This window comes from Lampetra fluviatilis, chromosome 39 (assembly GCF_964198595.1).
Source record: "Lampetra fluviatilis chromosome 39, kcLamFluv1.1, whole genome shotgun sequence".
Taxonomy (NCBI): Eukaryota; Metazoa; Chordata; class Hyperoartia; order Petromyzontiformes; family Petromyzontidae; genus Lampetra; species Lampetra fluviatilis.
In genome coordinates, this window is record NC_136313.1 from 560742 (window position 1) to 573409 (window position 12668).

Genomic DNA, 12668 nt, shown 5'->3' on the forward strand with positions numbered 1-12668 from the left:
TGTTAGTCTATGGGTAGTGTTAGTCTATGGGTAGTGTTAGTCTATGGGCAATGTTAGTCTATGGGCAATGTGAGTCTATGGGCAATGTTAGTCTATGGGCAATGTGAGTCTGTGGGCAATGTTAGTCTAAGGTGAATGTTAGTCTGTGGGCAATGCTAGTCTATGGGCAGTGTTAGTCTATGGGTAGTGTTAGTCTATGGGTAGTGTTAGTCTATGGGCAATGTTAGTCTATGGGCAATGTGAGTCTATGGGCAATGTTAGTCTATGGGCAATGTGAGTCTATGGGCAATGTTAGTCTATGGGCAATGTTAGTCTGTGGGCAATGTTAATCTATGGGCAATGTGAGTCTATGGGCAATGTTAGTCTAAGGTGAATGTTAGTCTATGGGCAATGTTAGTCTATGGGCAATGTTAGTCTAAGGTGAATGTTATTCTGTGGGCAATGTAAGTCTATGGGCAATGTTAGTCTATGGGTAGTGTTAGTCTATGGGCAATGTTAGTCTATGGGCAATGTGAGTCTATGGGCAATGTTAGTCTAAGGTGAATGTTAGTCTATGGGCAATGTTAGTCTATGGGCAATGTTAGTCTAAGGTGAATGTTATTCTGTGGGCAATGTAAGTCTATGGGCAATGTTAGTCTATGGGTAGTGTTAGTCTATGGGCAATGTTAGTCTATGGGCAATGTTAGTCTATGGGCAATGTTAGTCTATGGGCAATGTTAGTCTATGGGCAATGTTAGTCTATGGGCAACGTGAGTCTATGGGCAATGTTAGTCTATGGGCAATGTTAGTCTACGGTGACGATAGTACGAATCTGTACAGAGACGATGATGTACGAGAGTGAGATGCGACTCCAAGTGAAGTTGTAAAGAATGGACAGCGACGCGTGGGATTGCGATGTAGTGGTGGAGCACAGGGGGATGGTGAGAGGGAGGACGACGCGGGGAGGACGACGCGAGGAGGACGACGCGGGGAGGATGACGCGGGGAGGGAGACGACCGGGATCGAGGAGGCACCTGGGGGGGAGTGGCGGTGCGATGGGTCTCCACCGCGGGCTGGGCACGGCTCGGGGAGCTCCGATGCAAGCATGGCCACCTCCTCCTCGGCTCTACCACACTCGCACCTCCTCCACCACGCTCGCACCTCCACCACGCTCGCACCTCCACCACACTCGCACCTCCTCCACTACTCCACTCCACTCCTCGACTCCTCTCTTGGCCTCCGCACCGAGAGGCTCACAGCCGCACTGTGGTGCAGACGCCACACCAGAGAGCGGCGCTTGATAGCGGGTGGAGGTGGTGCTGGTGGTGCTAGTGGGGGTGGTGGTGCTGGTGGTGCTAGTGGTGGTGGTGCTGGTGGTGGTGCTGGTGGTGGTGGTGGTGCTGGTGGTGGTGCTGGTGGTGCTGGTGGTGGTGGTGCTGGTGCTGGTGCTGCTGGTGGTGCTGGTGGTGGTGCTGGGTGGTGGTGGTGACGGTGGTGGTGGTGGCGGTGGTGGTGGTGGCGGTGGTGGTGGTGGCGTCAAAGTAGGTGGTGGCGGTGGTGGTGGTGGTGGCGGTGGTGGTGGTGGTGGCGGTGGCGTCGGTGGTGGTGATGGCGGTGGTGGTGGTGGCGGCGGTGGTGGTGGTGGCGTCAAAGGTGGTGGTGGCGGTGGTGGTGGTGGTGGCGTCAAAGGTGGTAGTGGTGGCGGTGGTGGTGGCGGTGGTGGTTGTGGCGTCAAAAGTGGTGGTGGCGGTGGCGATGGTGGTGGCGGTGGTGTCGGTGGTGGTGTCGGTGGTGGTGGCGTCAAAGGTGGTGGTGGCGGTGGTGGTGGTGGCGATGGCGGCAGCGTTAACCTCCAGCCGGCCAAACATTCGTCACCTCGTCACCTCGTCACCTGCTGCCGCTGCTGCCCAGCCTCCTCGCTCCGCGCTCACAGGGGCAGCCGCACCAGCCAGCCACTCTTACCCCCGGGAAGCCGGGGTGGGGGGGGGGGCAACTGGTGGGGTAGGGGGGCTAGGGGGGTAGGGGATAGGTGGCGGTAGGGGGGTAGGGGGGCTAGGGAGGGGTAGGGGGGGTGGGGGATCTGGCACCCCCCCCCTTCCTTCCCTCCGCTGCCACCTGCAGCGTGAACAGCGCCGCGTCGCTCCCTCAACAACGTGACCGTCACCCCCCTCTCGCCTCTCGCCGCTGACCGAATCGGTGGGGGAGGGGGGCGTGAGGGGGGGGGTGTGAGGGGGGGGGTGTGAGGGGGGGGCGTGAGGGGGGGGGGTGTGAGGGGGGGGTGTGAGGGGGGTTTGAGGGGGGTGTGTGAGTGGGGGGTGTGAGGAGGGGTGAGGGGGGGCTGCACGTGTGCGGGGCACTGCCACGTCCGCGCGCTTTGTCCGGCGCCGTCACGCGGCCGAGCGAGTGATGCGGAGCAACGCTCCACGCGGCGGCGGCGCGCGGGGGGGGGGAGGTGTGGTGGGGTCATCGTGGTGGGGTCATCTCGCCAGGCGGGATGACCCCCACCACGGCTTCCTCCTTCATTCCACGGTGGCTAGGAGATGTTAACGGCCTCGCCCGGTCTGCAGGAGGTCGTGGGTTCGATCCCGACCCTGACGCCTGCTGTCGATTTGGAGTTTGCGGTGTCTCTCCGCGGTCGCGTGGATTTTTCTCCGGGCCCTCCGGATTTTCCCCCTCCACATTGAGAATCAACATCACGGCGTTTACAATATCTGGCTGTGGCTGCTAGAAATTTCCACACGATGATAAGTCCACTTCGTTGAGCCATCACTTTTGGCAAGCCAGGTCGCTTCTGAAAAACTGCTAAGTACCTCAGTGGACTTTACCTGGAGAAGATAAAAATGACAGTGTTAATTTAAATATTTACTCGGCTGGGCTGGGCGGGGAGAGGGACGGGAAAGCGAGAGATGGTAGAGAGAGAACGTGGAGAGAGACGCAAGAGAGACTTTTGACTTTTAAACAACTTTTATTGCCGCCAGCAGAAACAGCACTGGAGGCGATTCCGACACGAAATGCACAAAGTCACCAGCAAACAAATAAACAAACGCTATAAATCCACGCGCTGTGGCGCTAAATGCACTGCGCACAACACGAAAGAAAAGTCACGTGGTGGTTGTGGTGGTGGTGGTCATCGCACACGCCACGGTGACGAGCGAGCGCCTCAGAAGGTGAACACGAGGGTGCCGTCCACGCTGGTACAGAGGGGGGCTTTTCTGGCTCCCCAGCGTTCGAAGAAGACGTGCACATCACCGACATGTGTGTGGTACGCGTGCTCCAGCCGGAGCCGCGCCTTGAGCAGGCCCCTGAACACTGGAAGCACAGAGCAGCCGTCAGTGTCACCTTGCAGCATCTTTTCCTCGTTCTGTCCACCGCCATCTTCGCCTGAGCACAGGCGAAGTTGGCGAGGTCATGGCGCTTGTTAGCCAGGTAAGGCACCAGCCCATATACAAAGCTGTTGTTGTAGAAGGGAACCCCCAGTTTCCTGAAGATGTCCCCCAAAAGGCGGTACATTGGTTTGAGCCGCTGGCAGCGTAAGTACTGGTGGGGCAGATCCTCCCTGGCACCGCAGGGAATGCACAAGTCTGTTACCCCCGGCGAGATTCGGCTGAGCCACACGGCCGATGGCAACGTGCAGTGTGCCAACCTCCACTGGAGGTCACCGCAGCGTTTGGCTACGGGGGAGACTTGTACATTTGTTTCCACTGAGGGGCGGCCGCAATGAGGGGAGAGAAATGGTCTCTCCATTTTGTGTCCGGTAGGTCGGCCAGAGAGAGAGAGGGCATTGTTGTGAGGCGTGGATGCCGCGTGTCAGCTAAGGCGGAGATAATTGGATTATTGACGTCGAACTTTGTTCGTACGAGTTTGGTCAAATGTTGCCGCGTGTCCAAAACCAACTTCCACTCCCCAAGCGAGCAAGCCATGGACATCTGTGGGGAAAGAGCTTCACAGCTCATCGGGTTTCTCCAGGATAAACAAAGATTCTGATTGTTATTCCGTCTCCCGTGCCACGAAAGGACGTTCCGGCTCAGCGGGCTTTCATCATCATCATCGTCACCTTCATCATCATCACCTTCATCATCATCATCGTCACCTTCATCATCATCATCACCTTCATCATCATCATCGTCACCTTCATCGTCATCATCACCTTCATCATCATCATCATCATCATCGTCACCTTCATCATCATCATCACCTTCATCATCATCATCACCTTCATCATCATCACCTTCATCATCATCGTAGTCAGCCATGGGCCAATCCACTGCTGGATGAAGGCCTTCTCCATGCCCCGCCGCCACCGTCATCTCTCCCGATCCCACGACGTACAGATCCTCCACCCAGCAACGGCACACTTCGTGGATGTTGTCGCTCCATCCCGTTGCCTGACCGTTAAAACCAGTAATGTCTTCTTTTTAAAATATATCTTCATTCATATCGAGGCGATGTGCGCGCCCGATACATCGCGTCGTGACGCACGAGTACAAGGCGCCGTCAACGTGAGCCGAACCGGTGATGAAAAGCAAGGGGGGTGGAAAGATTGGGAACGGCCTCGGTGCCCCCAAACCATGCAGGGTCCCACCGACAGGGGAAATGGTGACTTTGGTTTTTAAAGGGGGGAAGGGATGACAAGGAGAGAGGGGTAGAACCGAAACACAGCTGACGTCAAGAAAATAAAAACGAAAGAGGCGGCCTCAACGACAATGTTTGCTTTCCACTCCGAATCCGGCTGCCGTCAAATCTGCGGGGGTTCTGCCCCTTATCCTCGTTCCCTGTCACCTCCTGGGTCACAGACCTATCCCATAATTTATTGGTGGCCGGTCTCAAGCAGGATCCCCCACTCTCCCTGAAGCCAGGAGGCCTCCAATAAGCTCTACTTAACTTGAGGAGTCTCTAGCCATCTAATAATTGGGCGAGTTAAAATCCAGAGATCGATATCCTGGGATATCAATTCTTGAATCCCTAATCTGTAGCTACCTGAATAATTGAGAGTGTGGGATAGCCCCTTCCATCCAAAGATGGCTGACCCTTTCCAGACCAAGGATGTTCCAACTGTCGCGATGTGTGACCTTTCCCCTAGCGCCAGCCGATCCCCTATGGAGAGGGCTCTGCAGGAAGGTTCCTCGGCTGTACCCCTCGCGGCCTGCTTTTGGTGCAAGCCAGCACATACCCCTCAAGGGACCATGGTCTGACAAGACTCTTGGCTATTCCTTACTTCTGCGTGTCAAACCAGCCTTTCGTAGTAGTCGTATTCCCAGAAGCATCGTTGATATTTTTGGTCCTGGTACGGGGGGGGGGTATTTTATTTTGCGTCAGAGGGGTGTTTTCTGGATTTAACCATTCTCGATAATAATTGTGTGGTGGCTGGGGAGGGGTCGTGGAAGGGAATCCTGGCTATTTATGTAACCTTCTCGTCTGATCGTTGATCGTTTATGAAGTTCTAGTATCGTCCCATCCACTTCTTTGATCATTGCAGCTGATTGCGTGGCTTTCAACGTCTCGTGTAGCTTAGCGAGGGTATCCTCCAGTTGCCGTTGTCTCCCCCGGGTTTCTTTAAGCCTCCGCGCTCCCTTCTCCTACGGAGAACCTCTGATTCATTCGCTTTAAGTGTGTCCCGTAGTATTTGAGGAGAGGGAGGCGGGGGATGAAGCGGAATTGATCCAAATACATTCCTCAGCTTCCTCTCTCATTTGACCAGTTGATGGGTCCTCGAAGAGTCGACGGTCTAGGGACCGATAATTAATGATTAGTCGTGGTACCTTCGGTCTAGGGACCGATAATTAATGATTAGTCGTGGTATCTTTGGGGTCTTGGATGAATGGGATTGGTACCGGAGCAAATGGTGGCACAGTTGCATATCCGGGTTCTCTGCTTTGGTGAGGTGCGTTCATTAGCTCAGAGAAGGACGTTAGTGAACTGGAACGCAGAGTGAAATTTCGAGTCAATCTTCATTGCGTGGCTATCAGTGACCAGGGACTGAGACCATCAACTCACTGCAGTTGAGAACCCGGTCCGCACACGGGCAGCGGCCCATGACCCTGGAGTCGAACCCCTCGACTCACCCACAAGGGGCTCGCGACGAAACGTTCTCGAGAAGGCGCGGCCGTGGCCCCCACCAATCGTCGCCGGCGCGCAAAGTTTTAACGCGCCGAGTAAAGCGACACGATTCATTCCCCATTGCCGCCGCGCGTCACGTGCGGCGCGCGTCACGTGCGGCGCGCGCCTTCGCCACTTGGTGCCAAAAAGGGCCGAGCGAAGGCGCGGCGGCCACTTCCGACGAGTCTAAGAAAAGGGCCTCGAAATAAAAAGGACTCGAGGCCCTCCCCTCCCCCCGGCGGCTCCCCCCACGACCCCCACCACCCACCACAACGCGCGTGCGCGCGTCCATCGGGCGCGTTCCGCGTGCGCCCCGCTCGCGCGCGCGGCTCCTCCTCCTCCTCTTTCTCCGTCTAGACACGGCGCCTTTGTTCGCGATCACAAATCCGGCCCGACAGCTCCCGACAGCTTCCAACAGCGAACCGCCAATCGCCGCGCTCGCAGGGGGCCCCACTCCTCCTGCAGCGCGAGTCACCTCCAACACCACCGCCGCCCCCACCACCGCTACCAGCACCACCACCACCGCTACCAGCACCACCACCACCGCTACCAGCACCGCCGCCACCACCGCTACCAGCACCACCACCACCGCTACCAGCACCGCCGCCACCACTACCGCCGCCCCCACCACCACCACCGCTACTAGCACCGCCGTCACCATTTAGACTTCCTGGGTTCTGCCCCCCCCCCCAAGACGCTTGACGCACGACGCTCGCTCAGAAAGTGAAATGCCTCCGACGGTTTCTTTTACACCGCAACCGCACGACGCTGACGAGGAGGCGCTCTCCAGCATCGGTGGACACGAAGTTACTTTTCAATCCGGTCCCCATCCATGCCAACGGTGACCCCCCCCCCCCCCCGTATCTGAACCTCTCCCAGCCCTGTGGATGTTCCTGGCCGCCTCTACCAAGCCGCTCGCTTGGCAAAGTGCGGGCAACGGTTTAACTTGTAAACGTCGCCCACATTGCCGCATTATCCTCGTAGCACAAGTAGCTGCACATGCTGCGGGCCCCGCGCTAAATGCTTTCAAGCTCTCAATTCCGGTTCAGTGATTCTGCACTTGCTCTATTACTATAGTACTATACCGCCTTCAACTTTTATGAACGACTGGGTGTTTAAGGTTAGCGATTTGCCGTATTATCTCGCCGTATAGCAAATGAAAAAAATCAATTACTTTACTATGCAAGTTAAACATTAGTGTTTTAATATTTATGATTTCTGTATTTAGTTCCCCTTCATGACATCTGCTGCAGGCCCCGCGCGAGCTTGACCCGGCACTGACCACGCATCTCTCGGCTTGACCGGCGAGCGGGTGGAAGAGCGATGCTTGGCGGCTCGTCAAACACTTTGCCCGCGCGCCACGTGGACGTCTGATTGGCTTGGCCGCGGTCGGGTGGCGGAGGACTTCACGGACGACCGAGTTTATCGGATCGTCACGTGACCTATCCTGGAAAATAAACGTACGAATCTTGACATTGGCAGTGAAAAGCGAGGCGTTCACGATCAACCGGTCGCACCATCACTGCCACCACCACCATCACAACTACCACCACCGCCACGACCACAGCCGCCACCACCAGCACCGCCGCCGCACACATTTGTTTTGAAGCATCCCTGGGGCATGGTGACATTGCCGTGGCTGTGAGGGAGTCAATGGGGAGGGCTGATGTGTGGTGGTGGTGGGGTGGTGGTGTCAGCGATGGGGGTGGTAGAGGGTCCCCGGCCTGCGACGAGAGTGAACCGGGGTGTGTTTCGTCCGCTCGGCCTGTTTGAATGCAGGGCGCTTGAGGGGCGATTTTAATGTCGTACCTGAAGGGCGACGGTGGAGATGATGATGGTAACATTGCTCGTAGCGACGATGATAACACGATGTGTGCGTCGCTTTTGATGGGAGCGATGTTGTCAGTGAAGATAATGGTGGTGGTGGTGATAATGGTGGTCGTGATGATAATGGTGGTGATGGTGGTGATGATGATGATGGTGGTGGTGGTGATGGTGGTGGTGATGATGGTGGTGGTGGTGGTGATGATAATGGTGGTGGTGGTGATAATGGTGGTCGTGATGATAATGGTGGTGGTGGTGGTGGTGGTGATAATGGTGGTGGTGGTTGTGGTGGTGGTGATAATGGTGGTCGTGATGATAATGGTGGTGGTGATAATGGAGGTGGTGATGATAATGGTGGTGGTGGTGATGATAATGGTGGTGGTGGAGGTAGTGATGATAATGCAGCTGTTGCTGCTGTTTCTGCTGTGAATGAGCCTCGTGGTGATCATGATGATGTTGGTGCAGGCTTCATCACTCCCGTGTGTACAAATTAATAGAATAATCCCAGATAGGCGAGTATCACACCGATACGGATACTCGCCTATTGAAGATCTTAAAGAGGGGAATAGCATTGTGAGACGTGCCTATGTGAATAGGAGATCCCATATAGGCGGGGATCAATGTGATACTCGCCTGCGTGAATCGGATATCCCATGTAGGGATCTCTGCTTTTCATTCCCACCGCCTTTATTTTGTTTACGGGATTCACGGCGATAGCGAAGGCTGCGTGAGAGTCCGCAGCGATCGGTCCGCGCGGGCGACGCGTTTGGGGGGGCGGGGGTGGGGGGACCTCCACCGAACATCGAACTCCGCACCACGCCAAGTCCCTGGAACTCCGCACGCCAAGTCCCTCGGCGGCCGGGAGAGGCGACGAAGCGCGGCCCGGTCGCCACGGCGGCGGCTGCGGCGGCGCGGGGCTCACGGCGAGCCGAGCGCCTCTCGGGTTGCGGGCGGAACGCGATCGCCCCGCAGCTGGTGCCCGCACCGTGCCGGGCGGTCGCCCCGGGCCACGCTGAATATTTCATGGGGGCGGCGTCGGCGTCACGGGGACGAGGGTTCCCTGGCGCTCCACGCCACCGTCGTTTGTCGCGAGTCTGGACGGGCGGGCGAGCAGAGAGAGAGAGACGGGGGCAGGGGGGTGCCATGGCCCAGGTCACCCCTGGTTCGGCGGGAGCGAGGGCGTTTGATGTCGCCGCTCTGCGACTGCTCCGCGTCGTCGTGACCACCGCGCGCTGCCGCTCGTCCCCAATCGTTTGCGGCGACGCTGCCGAGTAGAGACCGGACGGTCCGTCCCTCGTCCAGTGTCACCCGGCGTGTCACGGCGCGTTGCGTGAGCGCGCGTCCAGCGTCCAGGCAGACCGCTCCATCAGGCTATTGTCCAGAGGGCCCCATCAGACGCGGACCTGTCAGGCCACCGTCTAAGGGAGAGAGGGAGCGCGCTCCGTCAATCGGCACTCGGCGCGTCTCGCGTCCGGAGCCCTCGGCGCCGCAGAGGGCGACCGCCGGGTGAGGAGGCCTCGCCGCCCGGGGGGGAGGGGGACGCGGGGGAGGAGCGGCCACGCGGCCATGGGCCCCGGCGACGAGGCCGGCCGGGGTGTCTCCGGGCGGCCGAGGGACGGGGGCCGTCGCGGGCCCCGGGAGCTCGACGTGAGGGGCCTGGACGCCGAGTCCCGGACGGAGGCGGCGGCGGCGGGACGCGGCCTGGGCTTCTGGGACGGGATGGCCCCCACGTCGAAGCTGCGCAGGTGCCAGCTGTGGATCAACCGCATGTACAGCAGCCAGGTGAGGCGGGCCGCGGCGGTCTTGCACGCGGGACGCTGCCGTCGCGCGGTGGAGTCGAGGTTTATCAAGCGGTCGTGAGCTCGAAGGCAGTGGCCAAGCGGGCGAGCCGCCCAAGCTCTGCGGTTCTCTATATATATGAAGATGTGTTCAGCTATTTAATGAGTGTTTATACACGTGGGAGGAAACCGGAGCACCCGGAAGAAGCCCCGCTCGTGCGACGGGGCAACGCTCTATCCCCGTACAGATGGAGCGGATGTGTGTGAGTCCGCACTTTTGTGTAGCGCCGTCTCCTGGCGAGCCAGGGTACGGCTCCTCCTTGCCGCCCACGGGAATGGAGTTTCACACCATCTGTGTGCGACCCAACAACCCTCGCTGCTGCCTCCACGGCGCAGGATTGCAGGCCGCCACGTGGAGCGGAGCCGCCACCACCACTGCCCAGCTCATCCACGCAGCATCATGCTTAGCGCACTGTACTTGTAATCCAGAGGTCCGCCGGTTCGACTCCATTCACATACAGAACCACTCGCATAAGAGAAGCACAGACTTAATAGAGATATATAGATTCACAATGAGACACATACTCACACAGACACCCTTAGACTCACACAGAGATCTATGGATTCACATTAAGACCCATAGACTCACATAGAGACCCAACGACTCACAGAGATCTCTACATTTATACTGAGACCATAGACTCACACAGAAATCCACAGATTCACATACAGAATCATACACTGACAGAGACCCACAGACTCACATAGAGACACACACAGAGCCAGAGATTCACGCAGAGACCCAGGCACAAATATGTAAATGAAGGAGGCATCACGGAGGTGCACCGCCACTCTGCTACTCTTGACACAATCCTCTGGCTCATTAACCACCGCAATGTGAAGTTGTTTCTGATGCCCGAGATCAACAACAGCCGTCCGAAGATTGTTAACCATCTTGTTCCAGGCCACGCCATTGACACGCTGCACCCACGTCCCCTCAAGGCCCCTAACATCTGGACATGATGCTGATCTTCTCTCTTCATTCCCAGGTCGATGTTTCGGTCCATGGGTGACCGAGCACTTCCCCGTGTAGCCCCCAGGCCAAGGAACGCTCTTCCACGAGACATCAGAGGGATCTCGGAGTCTGTGGACATTTAAAAAATGCGCATTTAAACCTATTTATACGTTTCTGCTTATTCGTAAATTATTCTTTAAATTTATTTCTAATATTATCTCTACGCCGAGTGTCTGCTGCTGCTGTGTCCAGTACAGCGCTTCGAGATCGTCATAAGCCATGGCCAATCGAGTAAAACATAGAACGTTGATCCAACGTTGTGCCGATGAGTCCACTTGTAGTGCCGCCGTCTCCTGCCAGGCCAGGGTATGGCACCTCCACGCCCACGGGAAGAGAGTTTCACAGCATCCGCGTATGATCCACAACCCTCGCCGCTGCCTCCCACTGCCGGAAGCGCCCAGAGCAGTTCGTGTCACTGCTGTTGGGCCGTGAGCGGGACTCGAGCTCAGCTCGCCGGGACTCGAGCTCAGCTCGCCGGGCTCGTAACGCGGTGCGGTGACTCCTGCGCGACACTCACGCACGGAGTCGGCTACCGGATTGTTGAGCCGCACGGTACAGGATGAGAAAAACAAAGTTTTGCTGGCTGGCTGGCTGACTTTTACGTCCGGACGGGACGGATCCCGTCCATAGGAAGTGTTCACCTACATTGTAAACACGTGCGTCTCATAATCAGAACCCCCCCCCCCCAAGTTAATGGTTCGGTGCCGTACGTGGTTCCAGGACCACCTGAGCTGGGACCGGTGGGAGGTGGACCACCGGGGCTTGCTGCCTGGGCCCGCCGCCAGGGACCCCAAACTAGCGCACGTCGCTACGGCCGGTGAGGACAGCCGCACCACGCCAACACTGATGCACCACTCTACCCCCCCTCCCCTTCAACCCCTCCCCCCTTCAACCCCCCCCCTTCGACCCCCCCCCTTCAACCCCCCCCCCTTCAACCCCCCCCTTCAACCCCCCACCCCCCCTCTTCAACCCCCCACCCCTCCTTCAACCCCCACCCCCCCTTCAACCCCCCACCCCCCCTCTTCAACCCCCCACCCCTCCTTCAACCCCCCACCCCCCCTTCAACCCCCCCCCCTTCAACCCCCCCCTTCACCCCCCCCCCCCCCTTCAACCCCCCCCTTCAACCCCCCACCCCCCCTCTTCAACCCCCCACCCCTCCTTCAACCCCCACCCCCCCTTCAAAAAGGTCCCATTTTGTAGATGCTCACCGCGAGATATGAATGCTCTGATGGTGCGTCATCGCCTTTGTGCTGTTCGCCTTTTGGCGTTTTCTGCTCTGACACTGGTGGGACTGGGCCATAAAGCCGGCTGCTGTCTCTGATGCAGGACAATCGGTTTTAAATTCAATGCATACATGAACAGAGCACGTGTTGTTTGCATGTTTTACCACAAGTACCGTGTGGTTAGTGCAGACTTGATGCCTTGCAGAAGGCGTCTATTTGGTGTTTGAACATCTTGACGCTCGTGTTTTATTGCCATTGGGTTAAACCTTTTATTATGTTTTTCCATAATTTTGTAACTGGAAAAGCGGTCCCATAGATATGCAACTCCACACGGCTTGTCGTGCCACAAATGCACCACGATACCACCTCGCTGATCTCGTTAAGGAGCATAAAACATCGCGCGAACTCCGGTGCTCATCCTCACAGCAGCGGCTTTTGGCTGCTGGCCATCGAACAAAGGCGCTCACTCACTCACTCGTGAGCGTTGTCGGATACGCTTCTGCGGCCGTCTGGAACCCTCTTCCTTGCGCTATTAGGCAGCCATTGGGAGCTATGCACATTTAAATCGTCTAGATCGACAAAGTCGCTTCTCCAAAGCTGCTTTTGTGCTTAATTTGCGTCCTTCGCCCGCACCTCCAATTATCGCGATTGGCGCTACGGACGGAGCGAAATGAGCCCGACGAACATTGCGGT